Source organism: Canis aureus, chromosome 35, assembly GCF_053574225.1.
Source record: "Canis aureus isolate CA01 chromosome 35, VMU_Caureus_v.1.0, whole genome shotgun sequence".
NCBI classification, from domain to species: Eukaryota; Metazoa; Chordata; class Mammalia; order Carnivora; family Canidae; genus Canis; species Canis aureus.
In genome coordinates, this window is record NC_135645.1 from 19,305,892 (window position 1) to 19,333,671 (window position 27,780).

At 34.9% G+C, this 27,780-nt stretch overlaps 1 long non-coding RNA gene across 13 annotated transcripts in view; it reads left to right on the top strand.

The window, feature by feature from the left end:
• Nucleotides 1-27,780, top strand: part of LOC144305133 (uncharacterized) — a 332,824-nt gene that overhangs the window by 168,550 nt on the left and 136,494 nt on the right. For 10 of the 13 annotated variants that reach the window (XR_013372155.1, XR_013372162.1, XR_013372152.1 and 7 more), the window contains 2 exons: nucleotides 5,535-5,611; nucleotides 7,088-7,305. This is a non-coding gene — a long non-coding RNA (uncharacterized LOC144305133). Of the gene's footprint in view, nucleotides 1-5,534; nucleotides 5,612-7,087; nucleotides 7,306-9,691; nucleotides 9,763-12,127; nucleotides 12,224-12,899; nucleotides 13,236-27,780 lie in introns of those variants that run through there. The other 3 variants (XR_013372158.1, XR_013372160.1, XR_013372159.1) reach the window with 3 other exon arrangements.

Genomic DNA, 27,780 nt, shown 5'->3' on the forward strand with positions numbered 1-27,780 from the left:
AATAATAGTAGTTTTAGTAGTAGTAATAAAAGTAGTAGCAATTATAGTAATTATTCAAGAAGCAGTTGAGGATTACATATTACATATTAAAATGCAAATATTAAACAATATATCTCATGTGAAAATGTCATTAATCTTGGGGTTCTGTAAAACATATTTAATAGTTTGCCTTATAGGTTAAGAGCATGAGGCACATGTGAACAGGGAAATGAAATGGAAAGGCAGCAGAAATAAGGTTTTAGTACTTTTGATGATGTTAACTCCATACCACTTCCAAGCTAGTAAAAATTGCTTGAGATCACCCCAAACATCTCTTCTTGACAGTATCTCCGTATCTTCTTCCCTGATCTCCTTCGAAGCTAAGTTTGAGTATGGTCAGGGAAAAGGGGGTTTGAGGAAAAGAGAGGTGGGTCATGTGGACGTGGAGTGCTCACCTATACATCTTTTACACTTCTTTCTGGGCAAACAGGAAGAGTAAACCTAGCTGTCCTTGCATGTAATCCGGTTCACGTGGCGGATTTCTGCTAAGGGCCGTTAGCAGAAGGGGTCTATGTAACTAACAGCCCATAGCATTGAATTGCAAGGGTGAAACCTCTAACACTTCCTTCCTTGTTTGGTGATCAAGGAAGCTAAGTATTCCAGATGGAGCAGCTAGGGCTGGTGGACGCATTTACTTCAAGTAGACTTGTTATTTTGGAGATTTTCCTGTGAAGAAGAAATTAGTCTTTGTTGTATTAAGCCATAAGATTATATTTTGTTTTCTCACCTAGCATATCCTGATTAAATATAGGTGTGTAGAAATTATTTCAAATTTCTCTGTCTCTCTCTCTCTCTCTCTCTCTCTCGACTATTATTCTTAGTGTTTCCTGTGGGGAGAGGAAAAAAAAAGGAAGCTTAAAGGAAATCCCTAATTGTTATAAAAGGAGCTCAGTTTTCTACTTTACAAAGTTAAAGGGAGATAATTAGGAAAAATAAATTTTATTGAAAACATGTAGGCTGGTTTACCCTATGTTCTTCCCCTTCCACATAAATTATGGTTCTCCATAAGGCACTCTTTTATATTAGTAAATATAGGCTTTTATCTGTTAGAGACAATCTGGAGTTCTTCTATTAGACAATGCCCATTTGACATAGATTTTTTTCAACTAGCAGGAGAAATCCTGAAGGACTTAAAAACAAAACAAACAAACAAACAAACAAAACAAAACAAAACAAAACAAAAAACCAAGGAGGACTTCCACATACTGCAAACTGGGAAAGGCAAGTAAAAGAGGAGAAGGATAGGTTTACAGCCCTTCCCTACATTTGAAAGGAGAGGTGACCTGGCTCATAGTTCAAAAATCTTTTGTGTGTTGTACAGCCTATCTGTTCAGGGTTCCTATCTCTTTTTGTTCTATATCTAAAAAGTCTGAAACGATTAAATCCCTCAGGGAATCTGAAAAATATCTGGTGTGATATATTTAGAAACAACCTAGACTATCCAAAGCCTACTAGTGATAAAAATTCATAAAATTCTTGGAAATTTAGAAAGAACAGTATAAGGTGGAAGAATTTAGGATACAGTGAATTCAGAATCTGATACATGACCAGCATGCAACATTGCAAATTGGATCATTTTATTGGAATGGCAGTTTGGTCAGTGTGCAAAGATTTCACCAATGTCAGGAAAACATTTTTGCCCCCTTAGCTACCACTTCACTGCAACTAGAATAAGGCAAGAAATTGGGCTCTTAGCCCACTCAATCTTAGCTAATAGATTCAGCAAAAAAAGTAAACAGGATGTGCATAATTCTCAAGAGTTATTTCCTGGAGATTTACTTTCATGTTATATCTTTAAGAAGAGGATGGACATTTTCTTTTCTTTTCTTTTCTTTTCTTTTCTTTTCTTTTCTTTTCTTTTCTTTTCTTTTTTTTTTTTTGACATTTTCTTTTAAAATGTGAGCTAATCTGAAAAATTTCCACCACATGATTTCATGTGTAACTGGCATAGACCAATCCAATGAAGAATATGCCCTCCAGACCAATGCCTAAAGGTCCAGGAACTCACAATAGTCTTGGGCATAAGCCCCAACCTTCTTAAACCTCCCAGACCCTTCTATGACCATGGACCCCCTGACAATATCTGCATTCTATTTGAGTTCTGGATCATATCAGTCAGAAGGGTAATCTCATAGAAAAAAAAAGACATTAAATCCTTCTACTTCTAAATGTGGCAGAGAAGACTGCCTAATTGGCAGAATGTAGTAGAAGACCGGTATGCATGACAAAGAGCTATTTATAGTAATAGAGCAACAGATCTGTGTGTGTGTGTGTGTGTGTGTGTGTGCACGTGTCTTCTCTGTAATCCTGAGTTGGTGTTTATCCCTGAGATTGTTCGTGTTCCCAAGAACACAGTGCAAGAATGAAGGATGTCTAAATTAAGACATACAAAAACAAAATGTGATGAAAATAATTACCTTTAATGGTGGAAAAAATGTTTAATGTCCATCTCATTTTTCACACAGCTGGGCCAGTTGGTATTCTGAGGGGAAATGATGCTGAAGGTGTAGATATCTGAGGGAACAGATAAACAAAATCATACCAGTGTGGCACAGGGAGGGGATGCAGAAGTAGGAATGATCAAGATTGTTGCTGTTTTCTCTGACCATCTTTCGTACCATCTCCAAGTATTGTTTTCAGAAGTTTCTTGTTCTCTTTTGCTATAGTGAGTTTGGAAAGACCTAGTTAGGAAAAAGCCTTGGAGATTCTTAAAAGAGAAGCTTTCACAAAAGTAGCCTCTGGGATTGAGCCCAGTAGTCCTGCCATGTATTACATCTTTCTGTCAAGAATATCTTTCCTTTATTCATTGGAGCCTGTAGTAAGCTTGGCTGGCAAATCTGGGGCAGGTCTGAGCAGATTCTAAGGAAGGAGAGTGGCACATCCTTCATTGTTCCTATTCGTATTAAGAGAGAAATGTATCTGAGAGTCACTTTTTCTTTACCCCCTTCCCTCATCAGTGAAAAAGCTTTGATAATGTGGAACCTGGCCTGATTCCTTTGGCACTGTGGCTGTCCTTACCCTCCCAATCCCATTTTTTCCAGTCCCTGTGAACATATCCTTGTTTAAAATAAGGTTTCCTGATTTTTTCAGGAAACTTTTATGCAATTCTTAGTATGGGATGGTGGCAGCTTGCTCTCACTACTTGTTGAGATAACTTGCCACCACCTTCCTGATCATAGTGCCAGGAGTCATGGATGGGAAGCCAGTCCTCTCCCCACTTCATGAGGTATCTTGACACAATCTGTTTTAAACTCCAGACTCACTGAAGCCTAGAGTCCTGGTGCCTACTAAAATGAATTAACTGAAGATAAATCTAACAAAAGAACAATCTAACCAGTTGTTCTTTATTTCTCCTGATCAAGCCAGCTGACCTCAACCCAGGGTATAGATACTTCCCAGTGCTTGATTTTCTCTCAAAATGGCCATATTTTAGGGGAATGGATAAGAGCACACTTATTTTGATGAGCACTAAGAAATGTGTAGAATTGTTGAATAATTATTGTGTATGCCTGAAACTAATGTAACATTGTATGTTAGTTATACTTCCATAATTTAAAAAACTAGTCATAGATCTGATAGGCAGCCAATTAGACAATAAAAGTGTCTCAGCAGTGTCAGACCTTACGACAATCCTTAAAATTTCTTGTATGTCTACTTATTTTTTTAAATCCTAGTGTCACTGCTAGTTTCTTATCTACAAAATACGCTCAGAACACTTTATCAGTTGTTAAAAACATATATTTGAAATGAATTATTGATGGATTTTCAAGTTGGTGCTCTTGTGTTCCTAGCAAATGATGGGTATCTGTGGATTATAGCTTAGGGGTACAGCCCAAGACTGGGGAACAGACATACAAAAACGGAACGCATGATCTTACCATTAGGACTACAAGATCCCAGCTAACAAGATAATATCTTGACAAAAAAAAACGTCTACTTTTTGCTGGTATTGCTGTCAAATGCACCCAAAGTGTTTTCATCCCTGAGACGTTATGAGACTTCGTCAACAAAACCTCTTAAGGTTTCCAAACCCTAGTTTAAGTAAAACCCCTGCCATGAAGTCATATGTTCACAGAAACTGGTATAATCACAGGAGGTCAAAGTGTTCTATTTTGCAGCTGAATTCCAAAATGAGCTGGATAATTTTATGACCAGCAATAAAACTAGTAGTTATGAGAGCTAAAATAAAAAAGCTAATCAGATCTCATGTTTCAGGACATAAACTTGTCACCATGAACATTAACAAGATTCTCCCCCCCTTAAATGGCAATGCAATATGTTATGGAGGATTTTCACTTTTTAGTCATCTATGCCATATGTTTGTTCCTGGGAAAATTCAATTCAACATGCATTTATTAGGTACCTACTGTGAACAAAGCGCCATCCTAGGCAAGATTTCCACAGGGTTGAGAGACTTGCAAAATAGAGTTAGGTATAATCTAGTTGCAGAGGGAGATGTGTGCAACCAAAGCCTACTGCAGTGACTTCAGGGCGTCAAGAGTCATAGGATTCCCAAGAGTTTATGTCACAAGTATTCTTTGGGGCAACTGTAAGGGGATACTATGACCAGGAGTTCGTTCTCTTCAAATATCAAAATCCTTACCCAAGTCTGAGATGAAGGGTGTCCACCCAAACCTTCAAGGGTTCCCTGTTACAACTCTAATGTCAGGGACTGTCTAAGGGACAAGACTGGAGAGTGGAAGAATGTTAGAAAAAAAAAACGAATTTGCTTTAGCCTGGTATGATTTTCTTGTCTAAGGAGTTCTGCATTTTAAAAAAAAAAAAAGCAGATCTCTCTTCAGGAGATTTTTAAAAATCCATAATTTCCTAAATGCAAATCCATCTCTTTGGAAAAGCTCTGTCATATTTGGAAGACAATTTGCTTTCTCCTATGGCAGAAAGAGCCATAATTCTAAATGGCATTCTATCCACAATGCTAGAGAGTGGAAAGGAAAAGTGATGCCAGGAAGCTTAGGGTACTTGGCAGGAGAGGAGAAATAAAGCATAAACAAGGTCAAATCTAGATGCCAAGGGAAACTCTGATAGTGAGAAATCCCATCGCAAATGTCTGGAATCTAGTTACCTCTGCTACTTCCAGGGAGACAGGAAATTGTGGGCAATTCTATTTTCACAGAGCAGCAAAGCAGCTAACAGGGAAAAAGTTTTCTAGACTTGAATGGGAAGTAGGGATTCTGAAAGAGTAGGCTGAGCCTTCCACAAAAGCTACAATAGCCTAAGCTTCAGTTATAAACAGAAAACTGTCATAGGAAACAGAATAAAATAGGCACTATATGATTGAGGGGCAAAGAATGGACAGTGGAATTTCAGAAAAATAAGCTACTAATTATGAAGGTGCTATGGAAATCTTGAGAGAAGACATTTAAAGGTAAGCAGAATTTCAAGTGATGGACGAGGCATTATGGTGTGAGGCATTCCAGTATAAGGAGATAGTGCAAACAACAAAAGAAAATAGATTAACTGTTCCTATTTTTCAGCAAAGGACTAATACTACAGTGAAATTGTACTATCGCGCTCTTTGTTGGAGAAGATGAGACTGGAAACTTAATCTCAGGTGTGTAATTTCTTCAGGAGACAACAGGGAATCTATAAACAGAGGATGACCATGGGCTGGCGTACTGTTAAAGACATAAATCTGTAAGCCAGCATTGTGAAGGGTGACACTGAGCGTCAAGAGACAAGAAACATTATTCCCCTTGTCTGGGAAAATATTCCTTCTTCCTTTGCTTAATTAGAGAAGGGACTTAACCACTAGGTTTTGGCTTTGGCATTCACTTATTCCAGGAAGACTTCATGATCCTCAAGTCTGGATTAGGACTAAACTGTAAATATTGATTTATATGTCAGTATCTGCCTTAGACTATCAACTCCATTAAAATAGACACCTTGTCTGCCTTATCCTTCCTTTACCATTTTCCTTTTTTGTGCCTTGTCCCTTGTAGATACTTAATTCATATTTATTGGATAAGTAAATGAAAAAAAAATGTGTGACTACTTTGAATAAATCAGTTGGCAGACAAGGGCATCAAAATAGTGACCAAAGAAGTGAAAATCATGGGAAACATATGGAAAATACTATCCAAATGATTGGGAACCCATGGGATGTGAAAAGGGAACTATGAGTTGAAAGCGTCTCTATGTGTCCAGCCCAGATGTGAGGCTACATCTGGTACAGTGATGCAGTCAGAGTTCTAGTTCCTCTCACATAGAATCTCTTCCTTGTACAAAACCTTCAGTTGAGGTGTTTCGAGATCTCTTATTAATTTTAGAAATGTGTTCATGGTTTCCCTCTATATGTACCCTAAAGGTTGATTCCTGGGATGGGAAGATGTAAGATCTTGATGCCAACTAAATAGGGTCTGATACTCCTCTTGGGAGTGATTCCTTATCATAACCATCATTCTGATGGGAAAAAGAAGCCAGAAGTTGGGATGTTTAGTTGTTCTTTAGGCATCTGCCACCCAGAAAATTATCACTGTAACCCTTCTCCATATTCAAACAATATATCTGAGAAAGGTGAAAATTTTTGTTGAATAATTTCCTAGAATAAAATGGTTCAAGTCTATGAATGTCTGTAATGTTGGCACAGTAGTGAGAGAATAATCCACAGAGATTCTTATTGTATAACACACAAGAGTGGCTACACTGTACTTGGTTCCATGGAGTTAGTTATGGTGCCTGGACTGGAAGTTACATCTTCCATATAAAGGTAACCGTTTTGAAGCAGGTGATTTAAATGGATTATTATATAACGTAATATGTTTCGATACGTATATTGTAATCAAAATTCATTGTTTTAAGAAAGAAGAAAAATAAACTTCAAAATCTTCTTTGAAAAAGAAAGTTAATTTTCATTGAAAAAACATCTGCTTAATTTGGTAGCCAAATATCAGAATGAAAAAAAGAAAATTCTCAAAGCTGTGATTCGAAACCTGAAATAATTAAATTCTTAATTTAGAATGGAATTATTATAACTGGTCATATTTTTCTGCACATTAATCTAAAAGAATTTTGTATTTGGATTATTTAGCCATTGAATATGCACCTGCTTCTCAGATTGGCAAGGCAACAATTTACTGTGAAGAATCAGTTGTTTTGAATGGCTAATTGGTTACAGGTGCAATGAATTAGCCATCTGCCTTAGAGACTGACTCAACTAAGGGAAGGAAAATCCTTTTCTGTCACTTTGGGAGCACATCAGTGAGCTGTGATTCTAACTTGGAATTTGTGGATTCTATGTGGGATGAGGTAAGTGGGAGGAAAAGAAAACAAAGTTAGTGGTTAAGCAGAAGACTATTATAGAGTCATAAGTGAGACTAGTTTATTAACTTTTTTTTTTTAAAGATAAGGTTGCCTCTTTTGTTAATTTTTTTTAACTTTTATTTATTAATGATAGTCACACACAGAGAGAGAGAGAGAGGCAGAGACACAGGCAGAGGGAGAAGCAGGCTCCATGCACCAGGAGCCCGATGTGGGATTCGATCCCGGGTCTCCAGGATCGCGCCCTGGGCCAAAGGCAGGCGCCAAACCGCTGCGCCACCCAGGGATCCCCAGTTTATTAACTTTTTAATCAAGAATCTAATTCTCTTTTGAAATAAACCTCCAATCATCTCAAAATATAAAATAATTGAAATATATCCAAAAGAGAGAATGGTAACCCCATAGGTGGATTCACACCAGTGCAATTGATGTGATCTTGGTTTTGGTTTTTATTTTCTATTGTTCTCTTGTCATTCAAATTTAACTTTTGACATATTCTGAAAGTGTATGATAATAATTTATTGAAATGTCACAGTACTTGAAGTCTTTTATTTAATCAGGTGACTTTCTGATTTCTCAGCTAAGGTGAGACGTAACATTTTAAATGGACAACAACAACAACAAAGGATGTCACAATCTTCTGGCTCCTATGTCTAACCTTTAATAACCTTAAATAATCAAGAGTTTCATTTGGTTTATCATGTTTCCTCAATTAGCTGTTAAAGACTCCCAGAGTCCTGTAATTTGTTCTGAGTAGGGATTTTTCTAAAAAGCTCCTCTTTTGCCCACCCATATTTATCTTGGGGAATTGATAAAATGGAAATTAGCTTTTCCTCACAAAATGATGTGGAATCCTTCTGGGTGCATGCACCCAGAAGCACAATTTTCCTTCTAGTTAGACTTCTAATATATTCTAATATTTGATTGACTTGGTCAAACAAATTAATAGTTTTGCCATCTTTAATTATTTTCAGCAAAACAAAATCATTTCTCCTTACGTGTTTTCCCTTATTAAACAATATGACTTTTTGCCGTCACTGGGAAGAACAACCAAAGTAACCTAGCAGGGAGGACTCTTCTACATCATTTTAGATACTAAGAATATGTGAGAATAAATGGGAATTTTAGGCATGATTTTTTGTTTTCCCAAAGTGTCTCATTTCTTTCATAATACAAACTGAATATTTGGGGAGAATACTATTGCACGATTCCAATTAAGATTTAGGATTAGGTTGTTTTAAAAAATATTTCCCATCAGAAATTGAGTAAATGAAGTACAATATTTTTCCAGTTTTCCTTACCTGGTCAATATGTCATGAGATTTTTTTTTCAATAGAATGCCATTTTAATTTCCTTTATTTTAAAATAGTTTTTAAAGATTTTATTTATTTGGGAAAGAGAGAGTGCATGCACGTTGAGGGGGTGGGTAGAAAGGGAGAAACAAGCAGACTCCCCACTGGGTGGGGGCTCCAAGTGGGCCCTAGTATCATGACCTGAGCTGAAAGCAGACACTTAACTGACTGAACCAGCCACGCGCCCCTTAATTCCCTTTATTCATTTAGAAAAATAAATTCCTGAATTGTACATTCTCTTTGAGTATACATACAGTTTTATTGCAATGAAATCTTTGTACAGCATTGAATTATTTCTGACAAAAGTTCACCCCTTTCAAATACTATTCAATAAAGTGACTTTGCATCTGATCAAAATATGTAGTCCAGGATTTCTTAAGACCATTGTAAACAGACATGGTTTATGTAAATCTACAGATTGCTCTAAAAATAATGTGTCATTAATTAGCTCTATAAAAGTAATACTTTTCTCACTTTCATATAAACATTTTCTTTTCTCTTCCCATTAAATGTAAAAGTTACCAAATAGTTATCAAATGCTCTCAAATAACATTTTTTTTCCATTTGTTTCTGAATGCATACAAATGTTCACGTTGATTTTCTCCTCTAACAAAGTAATATACCTTGTGGTATATCTCTGCTCTATTCCCTCCCTTTATTCCCTGTTAGCGATGTCCTTCTCCATTGCAAATCAGTGTCAAAGAAAATCCTTGTGTCACAGAAGCTATGTTTATGGAGGTTACTAATGATAGAATTGAGAATTACGTATGTAGCTCATCTAAAATAACCTGTGTTACCATTGGAGCTGGAGGTCACTTTAGAAATCCTCTTTCAGACTACTGGTTTTTCAAACATTTTATAGCCACAGGACTCCTTCAAATGCGAATGTAAAATGCAGTAGAAAAATGCAGCACTATTCCAGTTGATGCTCACATCCATTTTTTGTTACTTTCTTCTTGTTTCTGCAATCCTTAATGTTCTGAGTTAAAGAGTCCTTTTGAACCATGTTTTTTTCCTGCCAGAAGACTAAGGCATAGAGGAATCATTTGGCTTTTCTAAAGGCAAGCAGTAGTTAAGAAAACCAGAAGGAAAAGTAAGTTCTCTTGAATTCTAGTTTTTCTTTACTATTAAAATATGAATTTTATTTTATTTTTTTTAAATATGAATTTTAATATTTGAATTATCCATAGAGTTTCTTTTTATTGGTTAAAATGCCCTGGATCACTTAATTCCTTCATTTGACCTAACTCATGCATATGAAGATACTATGCCAACCCCTTTCTAGATCCCCACTACTCTGAGCTCATGATAACCTTAAATCCCAGTACCTAGGACTTTCAATCTCTTAGTTGATTATGCCACATGCTTAGCACGGGGCCAATAGATGCCTCTGGGCTATTGATGATTTCATTAAATCTTTACCAATCTATTTATTTACACAATTTCAACTGGAAAAAATGCACTGAAATGAAACATCTCATTTCCAGTACTGGCCTAAGGCAAAAAGAGACAATGATACATATCCCCAATTTAGACTAGATGAAACTAGCTACATTTCAAATAGAGAATTCACATTGTGAGTTTAAAACCAAGTTAACCTGAAAGGAGACATTTTCTCCCTGTATATCTGTGCACAGCTTCAGTTGATGGCACTATGAACTGTGTATCTGAACCAAAGGACCAAATTTTTCTAAAGAAATGTTAAAACTTGCAAATTAACTCAAATATTGCCTTAGAGTTTCCTCTCTGTTGTCCTACCACAGTGGTTTCTGTGGCATTCACTGGTGGCAAACATGAAAAACTGTCTTATTGAAGTGTCTTGATTGCCATATTGATCATTTTTTTGTGCTTTTGTTCTTAAGCACAGCGGGAAAAGAAAGCAGTCAAGCAAGCTTTCACTTTGACCAAAATGAAAAAAGAAAAAAAAAAAAAGATTTTAGGACAGAGAAGCAATTGGTTCCAGTTAAAAATCAGTTAAGGAAAATTTTCAGTATGGAAAGATAGCTTTTGTTTTGTAATGACGATTTTGTCGATTAGTCATAAATGAACTTGAGCACATTTTCTTGATAATCATGAAGGATGATGGCTAAATGGATCAACCACACGTATTTTATAGTTTGTCCCACTGTAGTGGGTCTTTTCTCTACCTACTGGGTTCCAAGTAGTTACAAATGAAGTTGTTGATAACCAATCAACACTGGAAAGGAGAGTTTCACCAGAAATGTAATTAGATTACGTAATTAGGTTTTAGCTGATGTGTGTTTCTAGAGAAGTTCAGGAGCTATACTTAGGTTTCAGCTTACACTTGTCTTCCACTAGGGTGTGTTCTTTCCCCCTTCCCTCTCTCTTTAGTATCCTGATCAGATCTCCAAATGTCCAAATCAGCTTTCATTATTCAAAGCTCACTGTACATTTCAAATACCAGGTTGATTTCTTAGTTTTCATGTTCTCCATGTCTCATGATTTTATATAAGAAAAGCCATTTCTTATTTACTATGTACAGTGATATTAATATTTCTTTACTATGCAGTATTCTTGTAGTTAACAGCATGCTCTTTTATAACATCTCATTGGAAATATTTATACTCTGAAACATTATTTTTTAAATAGTTAAATGTAAATCATTTATACTGCAATACTTTATGGGAGAAGCATATGCTGAATTTTAATGGTGTTTTAGTTTGCAATCCCAAACTGTGAATGCATGCACACAAAACCATGAAATGACTAATGAAATGTTCCATCAAATGTAAGCTGGCTACATAAGGGTCTACATATAAAGGTCTATCTATCTTATCTATGTATCTATTAGTTTATATACATATATAATGAAAAAGTATATGCAAAATATCAATGAAAAGATTATATTTAATTATCAAGTATTAATATTCAACCTCCAAATGGTATTCATGTAGATGGTACAGAGATAACTGAAGTTTTGAGAACAATTATTCTAGTTACTAGGCAACTTCACTAAGCATCAAAATTAGAATCAACTAGGTAGCAGCTTGACTCCACCCTGGACCTCAAGGCTCTAACTCTCCAGGAATGGATAATGCCCTTCTGCATTTTAAAGGAGCTTTTCAGGTGATTCTGACACTGACATTGAGCTAGAAAGATTGAGGATTTCTTCTGACTTTAAAAATAGATGATGATGATAGATAGATAGATAGATAGATAGATAGATAGATAGATAGATGGATGCCTGGGTAGCTCAGTTGGTTAATCAACTGGCTCTTGATCTTAGCTGAGGTCATGATCTCAGGGCCATGAAATTAAGCCTCAAGTCAGGCTCTGTACTAAGCACAGAGCCTGCTTAAGATTCTCCTCCCTCTTTCTGTGCCACATGACCGCATAGTAAATAAATAAAAATAAATAAATAAATAAATAAATAAATAAATAAATAAATAAATATTTTTAGAAAGTGGATATATATCCACTTTTATTTTTTTTTCCAGCCCTTGAAGTCCTTTATTAAAACAATTCACAGCATAGTATTTGAGACAGACAGTGTTGGCCAGCCAAATCCCAGGAGGCTAAGATAAGAAATCAAGGTATGAACATCCTTCCTTGCCTTTCTGGAGAGAATTCCTTCATGAAGACAACCAGACCTGAGCAGCACCATGTTAGAGGGTGGGTGGTCCATACGCAGAAGCAGTAAGAACACTTGAAGTCAGGGTGACCCTGCAGCACTGCATTAGGCTGTGGGCTCCCAATGTCCAACATTGTAGCATACATGGTGGGAGCAGGTACACCGTCAATTACTTTTTTGAGTTCTCCCTTCCATATAGAGCTGCATCTTTAAAATATCTGATGTCATCATTTTTAGTGGTATCTGCCAGGCGTCATGCATGCAGACGTCTTGCTCATCTGCCAGGGATCCAGGGAAAGTCCTTGATGATTTGTTTCCCTGTGCATAAAATGGATTCCTAACTGAAAGAGATGCTGTGAGCAACACGTTTTTTAATAGTAGTAAAGTTTCTAGAATAGTACTTGATACCATATGCATTAAGTAAGTTGCCAGTATTTAGTTCATCCTCCAAAGTAGAACTTTACAATTACCTTTAGAAAATTATATAGCAAAGAAAACAGCTTGGTTGGCAGGAGGTAACCTTGGCATCATACACAAGCCTGTAAAAGTCTGGAAGGTTAAGACTGCCTGGCTGCCTAGCTGTTCTGATGATTGCTCAAGGAGAAGGCTGGCATTAAGAAAAATCTGCTTTCCCTAAGGTACTTAAAGGCAAAGGCTGCATAAATCATGCTCATCCTGTGGTCCTAAAGGAGCTTAATCCGAAGAAGGTCACTTGGTGGAAAGTTGGCTCAAAAGAGTTTGGAGTATGGCTCAAAACCAGCGTGGTGAGAGAATATTTCCAAAATACAAACTGAAGGCGACATTATCTGAATTTAGGAAACCAGACTTTATCCTGGAGTGGGAGTCGGGGAAGGAGGAACGGGGACTAAGTGTGAACATTTTTCAAGCCTGAAATTCGGATATAAATACCTGCCATGCTCTAGGAAGATCGAAGTCAGATTCCATTATTGCTGGTCAAGTATCAACTCTTCTTCCCCTTATGACCCCTTCCTTTTTCCTGCTGCTTTTTTCACCCCTGCGAAGCTAGCAGCAGCTCATCTAATGGAATGGAGTAGCAGAGACAGGCGGCCTGGCAGAAAAGTCAACCGTACCCCTTGTGCCACCAAAGCCTTTTGAAGGCTAATGCGGGTCAGAAATGGGAGTTCTTCATCATACAGAGAATGAAAGTCTAATGACAGAAATGTCATCTTTTTACAGTTACAATTGGAGAACTTGTTCTCTACTTCCTTTTGTAGAAAAACTCAGAAAGGCTGTCAGTATCTGCCAACACATTCTTTTTTGAATCTCACATCAGCCGGACTTATACCCACATTATTCTACACAAACTGCTCTCATCGAGGTCAGAGATGACTTCCAGACATTGATAAGTCCAGTGGTCTCATCTCAGTCCTCATCTGATTTGATCCAAAGCCGGCATACGACACACCACCTTTCTCCTTTATACACTTTCATTTGCTTTCTGGAATATTATCTCTTAAGGTTTTCTTCCTACAACAGTAGCTATTTCTTCTTAGTGTCTGTGGCTTTTCCAAATTACCTCTCAATTCTGAAGTGCTCTGGGGTTTGATCCTTGCACTCACCTTCCCAACTATATTCACTTCTTAGGAGAGTTTATCTAGTCCCAAGGCTTTGATATAATTTATAGCTGCAGTTGCCTCCTATACTATCCTAGACCACTCGTCTGAATCCCACACATACTTTATCGTATATTCAGTTTATTCACTTAGATGTGCGTTGGCTTCTCACAGCCAAAACTTAACTGTTGACCTCAGTCTGCCCACCAGACCTGTTTCTATCTTGATCTTCTTCCATCTTTGTATACAGTGACCTCAATCCTCCTGGTGCTCAGGTCAGGAAACTCTGAAGTCATTCTAGATTTGCTCTTCTGACATCCTACATCCAATTCATTAGGAAATCACTTTGGCTCTACCTGCAAATTATATCGTGAATCTGATTACTGCCCAATACACCCATCATTGACACACTCAGCTAAGTTGCCATCATTTGTCACCTGTACTATTGAAAAGCCTCTTAATGGTAGTCTCCTTGTTTCAATTCTTATCCGCTACTTCCATTTTTCAACACAGAAGCTGAGAGTGATCCTGTTAAAATAAAAGTCAGATTGCTTCGTTCCTCTACTCAGAACTGTCCAACTGTGTCCCTTTTCTTTCATAGAAAAGTCCAAGCTTTTTAACATGACATACAAGACCCTACATCATCAGGCTCTGATGCCTCTTCAGTGTCATTTTCCTCTACTCCATCAGTTACAGGATCCCCAACTTCCTGCCTGTCCAAGAGCACACAGAATTTGCTCCTCCCATAGAGAATTGTATTTTCAGTTCCCTCTGGAATGCTTTTTGCCAACACATGTATTTTCCTGGCTTATGCATTACCTCAAGTGTTTTTCAGAGGTACTTTCTCAGCCCACATATAATCAACTCCACATTCAAGTCAAACGTTATTCCCATTTCTCTACATCACTTGTTACCACCATATTATAAAGCTTTAAAAATTTGTTTATGCTTCATATTTTGTTTCTTGCTGTATCACATACACCTGGCAAATGAGAGATGTTCAAGAGATATTTAAATAAATGAAACTAAATGGAACAATCATGGGGCCCATCAGAGAGCTCATGGAGAGGAAAGGAAGGACACGGTCTCCAGAGCTAGTTTGAAAGGGCACTAAGTGAGAAGTGTGGGGGAAATAAAGCTGTTAATGCCTACATTTTTTAAATAACACTTTTAACTTAATGAATACATGTATATTATATAACTATTTATAATGAGAATATTGCACATTGGAATTAATTTGATGTTTAAAATCCACTTACTTTCACTGTTAAATAGAATACATATTACCTTTATTTTTACTAATATTTGTACCTTTATCTGTGCTTTAGATACTTCAAATGTACTAACTCAACAATTCATGGTTTTGGCTATTATTAGATTTTCTTAGATTTCATTGTAATTATTTGTTGATATATTTACTCCTTTCTTAGGCTATATGGGCTGCAGAGGCAGTTACATTTTAGATTTTTTGCTTTTTTTGTTTTAAATAACCTTGACACCTAACTAAGCAGTTGACACATAACAGGAACTAAAAAAAAAATGTTTGTGAATTTTATTTTTAGTAAGTAGTTTACTGTGTTCTCTTTTAATATAAATAGTATACACTACAGGATTCTCAGAACATGTTAGCCAGGGAATTTTTATCCAAGCAAGTTGCTCTTCAAATATAAAGTCTACAAATACAGAATTTTTATTCAAAGAACACTGGGAATATTGTGTTCCCAAGCCCTTCTTGAAAAAATACTAGTGCTCCCGCAAATTAAGGATATTTTAGCAAAAGAATTGGCAATAAGCATTGGATATATATTTTTTTTTTAGCATTGGATATATTTAATTATAAATGCAAGCAAAAAAAAGTGATGATAAGGATTAAAAAAATGGAATGTAAATTTTAATTGCCCCCAGGCATAGAAATGATATAAAGAATAATAAAAATTGGGAGAAAGGGGAGCAATACTGGAAGTAGAATAAGCTCAGTGATCCTCACCTGTGAGGATGAGGGTCAAAGAATTTCATTTAAATTACTATTCAAGTAGTAAAATTTTAGAACACTTAAGAGAAAAAAGTAATCATTCAGTAAGAAAAATAATTGTTAACAATATGTAAGCGATAACAGATACAATCTAAAAGAGGGTGGCCTTGTATTAAATGTATTACAGTACAAGTGTAAAGTTGACTACTAAAACAAAAATACAAGACTACAAAAATTTCAGAACTATAAAAGAGGCAAAGAAAACATTTATACAAACCACACATGCGCATGTATATATACATGTGTAATTTATACATGTTTATATATGTATTCACATGTAAATAAATTATATAATGTTCATGTGTTATGCATTATATGTTGTTTTACATGCTACCAGTTATATGGTGTACAGTGTTACCTGAAATATGGCCATATCTCTTTTTTTAAAATAAATATAAATGGGCTTAACTATTAAAAGCAAAACATCTTTAGTGTGAGTTACAATGCTTTGCTGTAGAAAGTGATATTTCTAAAACAAATAGATTCAGAATAGTTAAATATAAAATACAGATTAGTTAAGTCAGGGAAATGCAAACTAGGGAAAATCACAGGTAGTACTCTTGCTCTCAGACAATGTAGAATCTAGACCAAAAGTACTGTAATGCAAAAGTACAAGAGACAATAATCTCATTAGATCCAGGATATAATACATAAGAACATGTAGGTACAAACACTGTTGCAAGTGTATTTCACGTAGCAAAAGTTACACATGATATGGAAGAGGGACGAAAAAAGAGTAATTTCACAGTGTAGAAACCAAAACAGGCACTGACACAGCCATGTGGAAAGCTTACCATCATCAGTGATGTCATGTTGATAGCATGTATCCTTGGTATGATGTGATAAAAAAAGCAGCTTACCTCTGTGGTTTTCTTCCCCAAGACCCACACTCCAGTCTAATCATTAGAAACATTTTATACAAACTCAAAATGAGGGAAATCCTTCAAAATACCCACTAATATTCCTTGGAACTGTCAAGATCATCAAAAACAAGGAAAGTAAGAGAAAGTGTCACAGCCAAGAGGAGCCCAAGAAGACATGATAACTAAATATAATGTGATATCCTGGATGGGATCCTGACACTGACAAGGATATTAGGTAAAAACTAAGGCAGTCTTAAAAATATATGGACTTTAGTTAGTCAAAATATATCATTATTGGCTCATTAGCTGTAACAAATTTATTAATATATGATATTAATAATAGGAATGTATGGGAACTCTATTATTTTCACATTTTTTCAGAAATCTAAAACTTCAAAAAATAAGGTCTCATTAAACCATTTTTTAAAAAATAAGGTAAGTTTTGTATATTTTGTTAACTTTTGTGGGACACATAGGAATATATATATTTGTGTTTACATAAAGATAGGCTGGGAATTTATAACAGAACCTAATAAAAGAGGTTACGTGCAGGGGAAGATGGAGAAGGGAAACAAGATAGATGCTCCCTGAGGCAGGAACAAGGCTTCTTAAAAATGTACTTTTATATATATGTTTTTTTCAAAACATGTGAAAGTCTTAATTTTAAAAATGCACATGAAAGAATAGTAATTGACACAGAAACCTCTTATTAAAATGGCCCAAATTTCAGTCCACCATATTGTCATGCAAATTCAGAAAATATTGATTTCCAAAATACATTCATTTTTAATTGTTTCAATTCTGTTAATATGTCTGGGCAGCAACCTGGCCCAGAGAGATAGAGTAATGAGTAATTAAGTGTATAATAAGGCACTCTATTATAACTCTAATTTTAAAATTTTGCAAAGTACTTTCACATGTGCTATCTCATTTATTTGACCTTTAGAATAAATAAAAAAGAATAAGCAAAGAGATTTCCTTTCCTCCTTCCTTCCTTCCTTTTTTCTTTTCACTTCTTTTTCTTCCTCTCCTCTCCTCTCTTTTCCTTCCCTCTTCTTTCTTTTTAAAAGAAATCCAAGTCTTAGAAAAGCAAAGAGACCTTATTTGTAATGTGAAAGTGGCAGAGGAAAGTGGAGATAAAAGAATCAATTTTTTTTCTAGCTCCTAATTCAATGTTTTCCACTATATTTTGGGGTCTATGTGAAAGTTACAGACCTTTAGTAACATCCTAATGGTCATAAATTCTGCAGTATATTGTTCTCTTGAGAGAGATTGCAGTAGTTACCTGTAGTCAAGAAGTAAGTTGAGTAGGATCCATGTATGCTGTGAGCAGATAACAGTAAGAGTAACAGTTTTTAGATGAGAGCGGCTAGACTTGAACCAAAAACATGCAAATGAGTAGATTGATAATGCTTACCAACCATAAGAACTATCAGGCGCCTAATAATTAAGTCTGAATATTTCCTCTGCTGATTTTCTTCAATCATGAAGGACTCCCAGATAAACTTTCAAATAAACAAATATGAAGGCGTTTCCACTACTAACTTCCCTAGAGTGCATGTGACTAGGGTGTGTCACTTCAAGGATAAGCAATTACAGAATCATATAATGCAGATTCTTACACTCAAGATTTGCTCTTTTTCTTGAATATATTAAATGATCACTCTTACCTTTATATTTTCAAGATATGTATTAAAACCACTTGATGTTTTTTTCTCTCCTTAGATATTTAGTCAGCTATTCCCATTCCTTGGCCTAACTACCAGAGAAATTAAAAAAAAATCATTCAAGTTCATCTTTCTAGTATTATTTAAGTTAATACCATCCTTAATCAGTATCAGATACAATTACAGAAACTCATCCAGAACAAAATACTATCAAGAATGTGACAAGAACAATACATTCACAAGAACTCAGATACAAATTGATTTGCTGGGTACATGGATAAACAAAAGAAAAGTTCTACCCCGGTAAAGCTTCCAATGTTTTAGAAGAAAAATAAAGCAGAAACTATATAAATAAACATGCATATGTAATTGCAAATATTGGCAAATGATACTAAGAAAAAACAAACTGGTAGGATAAAATTAATATTTGAGATAGAATTGGAGCTAAATTCTGGTAAATAATTAAGCATAAGTCAGACTATGCAAGATAGGAGACAAAGATAGAGGTAGAGCTTCAAATTTTACTAGAAATCTAATGTGGAAAAAGTTCCACATAGTTAAGGAACCAAACAAACATGAACATTTTTCCTATAGTTACAATTTAGTGAGTGAAAAGGTTTTTTTTCCTAAAAATAACTAGCATTTCCACATGCAATCTGAAGTGTATTTCTGTTAGTAGATTATCAGAATCTTATAGAGTTATGTTATATTCTAGTGCAATTAAAAAAAAAACAACAAAACTAAGTGGTTCTAAGAAGGGTTGGGCAATAATTGAATTTGTCTTTATAAAATACCCACTCTGGCTGCCCTGTGGGGTATCATGCAGAGAACTGTTTAAGTATGAGGTAAGTGACTACTGCAACATTCGTACACATGAGAGACACAATATTGGACTAGGAGAGAGTATTATGAGTATTTTCCTGCCATAATGTTGTGCAATGACAACCTCAAAAATCATAAGCATTTATTTTTAATACTCATGGGTCTGCAGGTAGACTGAGGACTCAGTAGCTTACCTTGAGCATTGGAAACAGATCTGTTCCATATATCTACACTTTTATCCTAGGACCGCCAGATTCCCCAGGAATGTTCTTTTCAAGGCAGATGGGCAGAGGTGCAAAAGTCTAAAACAAATTATGTAAATACATTACATACATTATGTAATACCCTGTCAGAAGGGACATACATAATATATGTCTGCATTCCTTTAGCTAAAGCAAATCACATGACCAAGTAAAACACTGAGTAGGGAAATACAGTCTAGCTACTCTAGTGGGAGATACAAAATCATGTTGCAAAGACAGTGTATGTATAATTCTGTAACAGAAAATGAATGCAGAGTTTAATCAAAGAAACTATTATAATAGATTGGATGTATGATGTATTTTGGAGGTGGTATCTAATTAGATATGAAGGGTGAGAGAGGGAGTGATAAATGATGATCTCCACATTTTTGATATAAACAATTAGGAAGATGCAAGTGCCATTTACTGCTAGAAGGAGACTGGAGTAAAAAGAAGTTGAGGTGAGAAGAAGAGCAAAATTGTAGTTTGGTTTATGTCAAAGCATTAGACAAGAGTTATAGAGGTAGGTAACTGAATATCATGTTTGGAGTCAAAGTGTGGTTAGGGCTAGTCACTGGCCTTGCCTTTTCTTTTCTTTTCTTTCTTTTCTTTTCTTTTTTCTTTTCTTTTTTTTCTTTTCTTTCTTTTCTTTTCTTTTTTTTTCTTTTTTCTCTTTTTTCCTTCCTTCCTTCCTTCCTTCCTTCCTTCCTTCCTTCCTTCCTTCCTTCCTTCCTTCTTCTCTTCTCTTTCCTTCTTGCTCTTTTTTCTTTCTTTCCCTTTTTGTTGCTTCTTTTACAACAACATGAAGTAAACTGTAGAAGCAGCAGTGGAGAAAACAATGGGCCTCAGCCTGTATGGTGTGAAATATGAGGCATGTGAGAGAATAAATTCCTGTAATGAAGAGAGACTTCAGGGGAGGAAGTGCTCAAGAACCAAGAAGTCGAGCCAAAGTTTTAGGGAGTCATAAGAAGGATTTAGAAGATGGAGATTTGGGCTAGATAAGAAGATGTATGGAACAATATGGAAATGAAATTTTTATAAACAAATGATCAAAGAAATGTAGAGATTCAGTTTTGACTAACAAGCAGAGAGGTGAGACATTATTCTTTTATGCTTCCAACCTTTAAAATAGATATTGTAAAAATGAATAACATTTCAAGATTCTTATAAAAGAATAGAATAATCACCATTTTCATTTTCTTGGTACCTTTTATCTTATTTGAATACATATTTCCCTCTTCCAGTAAGTTATTGTATTAAGTCAAATGATAGAAATTTATAAGAGAAAATGTAATATTCTTTCCCTATCACTCTTAAATCTTATCCTTTATATTAACTAATGCTAACAGTTTTTGTATTTTTCTATACATTTTTATGCATATAGGTGTGTATACTTATCCATTTTTTTTTTCTGTTGTTGATTTTGTTTTCATATAAACTTGTTTTCTTAACTTGACAATGTATGCTGGAATATCCCTCCAAGTCAACAATGTAGCTCTATCACCTTGTTTGTGATAGCTGTATAATTTATTATATAAATATTTCCTGTGTCTTAGTGTACTAGGCATTAAGGATATGGTGGCAGCAAGATCTAAATAATGTCAGCCTTCCTAGACTCCAGTAGGACAGGAACTTAGTTTGTTATTAACTAACAAATTTATTTATTGTCACAAATGTTGTCAGAAGAAAAATACAGGATGATAAGGAATATTGTGTTTTCTGAGAGGAGATAACAACTAAGCCTAAACCTAATGGATGAGTAAGAACAGCCAGGTGAAAGAGAAATGGAATGGGAAGACCCTTCCAAGCAGAGGAGGTAAACCAACTTAAATTCCCCAGAACTAGAGAACTTGAGTTCTCTAGCGTAAAGGAGAACCCCATAGTGTACAGGAGTTGACCTCTTAAGCCAAATTAAGGAGCAATGAACAAGAACAATAAGAAAACACTGGAAATATTTATGTAGGACAGTGACATTACACAACTTGTATTTTAGAAGAATTGGTCTGTACTGTATAAAACTGATTGGCTAAGAGTGGATGCAAGAGAAACAATCAAGTTAGGGATTCTGGACCCATAGGGTAAGGTAATAGGAGAAGTGAGGAAAGAAGAATTGGACTTGATAAAGTATGGAAGGCTTTATGTTTAATTGGATGAGCCAAGAGTAGTAGAAAGGATGGATTAAAAGATATTTCCCAGATTTCTCATATCAACAAGTTAGTGAATGGTAGTTCTGTTAACTAAAAAATAATATTCTCTAGCTCATAACCGGGAGTCAAGTTTCCAGGCAGGAATGGGTTTAATTTCAAACATGTTGAGTTTGAGTGCCTGCCAGATGCCCTAGTAGAGCTGTTTAATGGACAGCTGGGTAGATATGTCTGGAATTTATGGATATGAGTTGGAGATAAAAGTTTTCCTTCCTTTGGTTCCTTTGTTGATGATAAATTCCCAAAGTGGGTCAAATGGCCTTTAACACTTCCATGGTTCTCAGTGTTCATTACTATAATTTTTGTTTAAAAAAAATAAAATTCTCACTTACATTCCTACTAATCTATGACCATCCCATTTTATCTCATAATTACTATCATTGAATACTGTCATTAATATAGTTTATCTCTGAATAGGTGACTGAACACAAATTTGTTTTAATTTTTACTTCTTCAGTTTTTTATGGTAAACAAGGTACAAGGTATGTTTAATTAATTTTATTTCCTCTTGAGTGGGTTGACTATCCCTGTCCTTTGTGTAGACACCACACACCACTTGTTCTATCACCCATGCATTTGAGTTCATTCATTAAGTAACCACTTGTTGTATACTTGTCATCATGCATTACACAGTTACATAATGGTTTGGAGCTCTGACTAAAAATGTATGAGACACATTGTCTGCCTTCTGATCCAGAGAAACAAGAACTATAGGATTAAAATACTATGTGCTTAGTGCCATGAAAGAGATGTGTCCAGATGTTATCTTTAGGGACACCTGACCTAGACTGGGCAGAGAATGGGACAGAGAAGGAAACACCTGAGCTGAAAAGCAGTGGTAACTAAGCCAGGAAAGGGTGTGATATGGGGAATGTTGGGGATGTGTTGAGAGTGAGGTGGGTCAGGTAAGGTAATAATTTGTAAAATGGCAGAGAATGTATAGAGAACATTGCTCAGGTACTAAAATTATTTCAGTAAAGGTATGGAATTGAGTAGAAAGGCAGGGAAAGGCCAAAATAATACTAGAAAGATGAGCAGAGGTAAGACTACAAGGTTAGATGTGTGGTAAATCTGTATTTCCTCGATGTTTTCCTTGATATATCCAACGAGAAACCATTCTATTATCTACAGACACCACACTTAATGCCCCATGATCCAAATGAGTAATGAAAATCATAGAATGGAATTTGGCATAAGATATTACATGTGTAATATCTATTTTGACCCATGTGAATGGAGACATCAATGAAACAATGACTTTTTTGTTCATGTATAGATACAAAAAAAAATTCTATTCCATTTATGTCCCAAACTTTCTTCTTTCAAGTCTCAAGTCTCTCAGTAAAAGTGTTTAGTGATTTTTTTAATGTTTCAAGGTCAATTGCCTACAAAGTTTATAGTCTTACAGATTTCCAGGGGCTAATACAAATTTGAAAATATGAAGTTAATTTTGTAGAATGTTAAAGACTCTTTCATGCAATCAGAATATATAGAAATGAAAAATATAGAACTTGAAATAAATAGCAAATAACTGATAGTTTCTGAATCTCTTATTTTCAGACATTCCTTCATCTTCTTTGGGAAGTAAAAACCACACAAATTTTAGGTTGTAGTTATTAACTAGACAGTTTGTTTGTAAGATGCCAAATAGGCTGCTGGTGAATGAAAAAACAAAAACTGAAAAGCTAAACCAAAAAAAAAACAAAAAACAAAAAACAAAAAACAAAAAACTTCCTCAAACTCTGCACTCTGGCCCATACAGAAGGATTAGTTATTATTTCTTATGTAGCACGTTTGCTTAGATTGTGCTTAATTTTGTTCAGAACCTTCAATAATAGCAAAATTATCAATTTTAACTGGAACACATAGTTTATGAAGCTAAGTAGAGCAACAAAATAGCTAACATTTTAACAGAAAACTATATTTTAGGATCTTTGATGACATTAAATTGTCTTAAATTTGTAACATAAACCCAGGTACTTTAAACAAAAAGGTACATATCTATATACTGCAAGTCTTATTTTTTTGTGGGAATATGTTTGGTAACATTTGTTTAGTTCATAATCTCTGTCATCATATGTCTTCAAATAGAAATGAATTTGCTGTAAAATTCTGATTAATTTTTTGGTCTTCATATATGGTCTCTTTAAAAGTCTTTGGAGAAGCTTATTTTTACCTCAACCACCTTGACCGGTGGATATCCAATCCAATCCCATCCAAACTCTTAGTTTGAAACGTATAAATGAAGAATTACTTTCACTGTAAAAAGAGTCTAAAGACCTACAAAATATAATTACCTAATCAAAACAATGTAGCCTAAATAAATAAATATCAAGAAACAGTGTGAAAACCATTTATTCTTATGCCTAAAAGTAACCCATGCTACATCAGATGTGGAAAGACAGGAGTTTGAAGCCAATGGCATATACTAATAAATGCTGCAGCATTATGTTTACAGATGAATTGTAACCTTAATTTTAAGTCTATTATAACCATTCCAGTTTAATGAATCAATAGAATTCTCAGTAGAATTGACAAATTGATAAATACCAGTATTGGTGAATATTAGAATTCAACTCATGAATGTGTTTTCTAAGTGTCCTTTAACAAGTATTCTGAGTTCTTCCTATGTGTTAAGTACTCTTCTAGGTGCTGAAGATATAGAGGCAAACATGATCAACAAAAACCTTCCCATTAAGGAGACTATATTTTATTAAGGGAATAGGACCATAAGCAAATAAAGGAAATGATAAATAAATAAGCTTATTTCAAACTGGGATAAGTACCTTTTAGTAAATAAAGTAGTGCAATGAAATGGAAAGAATTTTATACAGAATGGCTTTCATAAGAAGTTAGCATTTACAATGAGTCTTGAAGATAAGCAAAAGCCAACAATGCCTATTATAAATCACAGTGGAAAGGTCAAGTAGATGAATGAATATGAATGTGGTGCTGAGGGGAACAAAACAGAGATACAAATTTTGGAGTCAGGAGTATATAAAGCTATTTAAATCCAAGGAAATATAATTATGTAAGAAGAAAATAAACAAGAGAATGGGGTTCTCAACCAATCCCTGGACACTACAATATTTTGTGGAGAATATTTTATGCAGTAAAAAGCCAAAGGGTCACAAAGAAAAGTTAGAAAGATATAAAGTCTCAAAGACTACAGAGGGGAACTTTCATCAACTGTGTTGCCTGTGATAGAAATTTGAATGAAAACAGATATGTTTCCATTGGATGAGACAGTAAAGAAGTTTAGTAATAATTAAGCTAATTTCAGTGAAGGAGGAAGAAAACCACATCAGAGTAGTTTGAGAACTAAATGGTAGAGATAGATGGATTTACTACTTAGTGTATAGAAAATATTTTCAAAGAGGGCTTTGATACAAAGATAAACCTGTTGGAATAATAGCTGAAGGAGGATATAAGTTTAAGAAAAAGCCCATTGATTATGTAGAAGAGAGACAAGATGAAATCCTTAAGCAAATAAGAGGCTATAGAATCTAATGTACAATGTAGAAAAGTTAATTTATGTATTATATGTAAAAGCTAATATATATATTATATAAGAGGATCAGGGATAACTCAATTAAAATATAGGGTGAAAAAGCATATGAATACAGAAAAGATTTGTATATTTGGTGGTGGAAAAATGAGGTATTATTTATATAATTGTTTTTCCTCAATGAATAAAAATTGAGATCCTAGGCTGAAAAAGACAGGAAAAAAAGTTTGGAGATTTAATCTTATTTTTTTTTTAATATTTTATTTATTTATTCATGAGAGACAGAGAGAGAGAGAGGCAGAGACACAGATAGAGGGAGGAGCAGGCTCCATGCAGGGAGCCTGATGTGAGGCTCTATCCCAGATCTCCAGGATCATGCCCTGGACTGAAGACAGTGCTAAACCTCTGAGCCACTGGGGCTGCTCAGAGATTTAATTTTAAATTGTTATCTTGGTGGGGGGAAAACAAATTTACTGGTGAAATGTAGAATAATGGTTATGTAGCAGTAAGTGTCCACTTGAAATCTGGGCTCAATAATTTAAAGAATTTAAGAATTTTGAGAATTTAAAGTGAGTTTTCTCTATCTGTATTCATGTATTGAGGTCCAGACATGGGACTATTAAACTTTGGGTTTAACTTGAGTTGTGCTTTTTTGGATATAATCAAAGGAAATAGAAGAAACTGGAGGGTATGTGTGTGTGTGTGTGTGTGTGAGAGAGAGAGAGAGAGAGAGAGAGAAATAGGTAAATCTAAAAAGTATGATTATCATGATGGATCACTGAGCTGTACTGAGTAAGGAAGTGAGGGCATTTTGAAGGGTCAAGATAGCAGAAAGAGTTGGGCCAATAGCTTGCAGATATTGATGAAATTGAAGTTGGATGACAAGAACTAAGGACCTGGAAAAATAGATGATAGTACTTAGAGAATGGAAATCAGAATGAAATAACAAAGAAAATTTAGTTAATTCATTACAAAAGAAGAGTGGTGACCATCTGACGCCAAGCCCAAAGACACACATATAAGAAAATAAACAATATGCAATCCTGGACACATTTAAATACTATCCCCAACAAGAAGCTAACAGATTAAGAAACACATAGCCTAATGAAACAAACAAATCTGGTAGGTTAACAAATTAAATTTTCATCACTCTATGATGATAAATCATTCTGAAACATAATTTTATAGATTATCTATCTTATGGCACAACTATCAAATGACAAAGGAAAAATATGTTTATGAAACTAAATTTGTAAGGATATTTTTCTCCTTAAACACTGAAGACTTTTTTCATAATTTAGAAAACATGTCATGACTCCTTGGACATGAATGAGTTAGAAGTCTTCTTTTTGTTCTAAAGGTATACTTTTTTTTTTTTTTTACAGATAACCAATCCATTTTTTTTTTACAGTATAAAGATGCTAAAAATATCAGTTCTATTTGTACAAGGAAATGTCAAATAAGTGAGTATTTTCACTCACTGTCTCTGAGATTTCTGGCTAATTGGCAATTGAGGTATAAACTCGTTTGCTATACTGTTATGAGTTTAGTGAATTCAGTCTGCATTTGTGAGTACAGAAAAGCCTACGTAAGATATGCCTAAAAACCAGGACTGAATATATGTACATTTTTACTATCTGGTACACTCTTTATAAGGAAGTAATAACAGAATGCCTAACTAAAAGGAGATCCACATACTAAAATTTATTTCTGTGTACAAATCACATAAGTAGAAGAAGGTAGAGCTTTCAAATTTCAAGTGATACAAAAATATTCTAATGTAGGACAAGAAATATCAACCATGATAAGATGATAAGGATTTGATTATTAACCACAGTGGCAAAGATGGTTTTATTCTTTGTTACCATGTAAGACATATTTATGTGTGCATGTATGTGCACATATATAAGATCACATATGGGTGGTATGGAGGAAGGCGGGTGTAGATAAGTGTTCTTATGACCCTTCTATTAATTTCTTTTTTTTTTTTAAGATTTTATTTATTTATTCATGAGAGACACAGGCAGAGGGAGAAGCAGGCCCCATGCAGGGAGCCTGATGTGGGACTCGATGCTGGGACTCCAGAACCACATCCTGGGCCAAAGGCAGGCATTAAACCGCTAAGCCACCCAGGGATCCCTCTTCCATTAATTTCTATGTGGCCTCCCTTCTCCAGGATTATTTGAGTATGGCCACTATCTGTGTTATGCTTAAAACTGAGATTTCTCTAGGAAGAAAGGAGGGAAACAGGATTCTGGTTTCAGTTAGAGATAGGATTTATTCTGAAGAGTACTATTGAAGCAGAAGGAGAAAAGTTTGTTGAAGATGTTTATAAGATAGTGGTTATAAAAATGGATTTTGGTTTCAACTTTTCTTCCTTTCTAATATTAGCATTTAAAACTATAATTTTCTACCTCTGTACTGATTTAATTATATCCTACATCTTTAATATGTTCTATTTTAATTTTATTTTATTCAAAATACTTTCCAATTTATCTTGGGATTTCTTTTTTACCTATGATTATTCAGAGTATGTTGTTTAATTTCTAAATATTTGGAGCTTTTCCAGATAACTTATGGTTATTGACTTCAGATTGAATTTCCTTA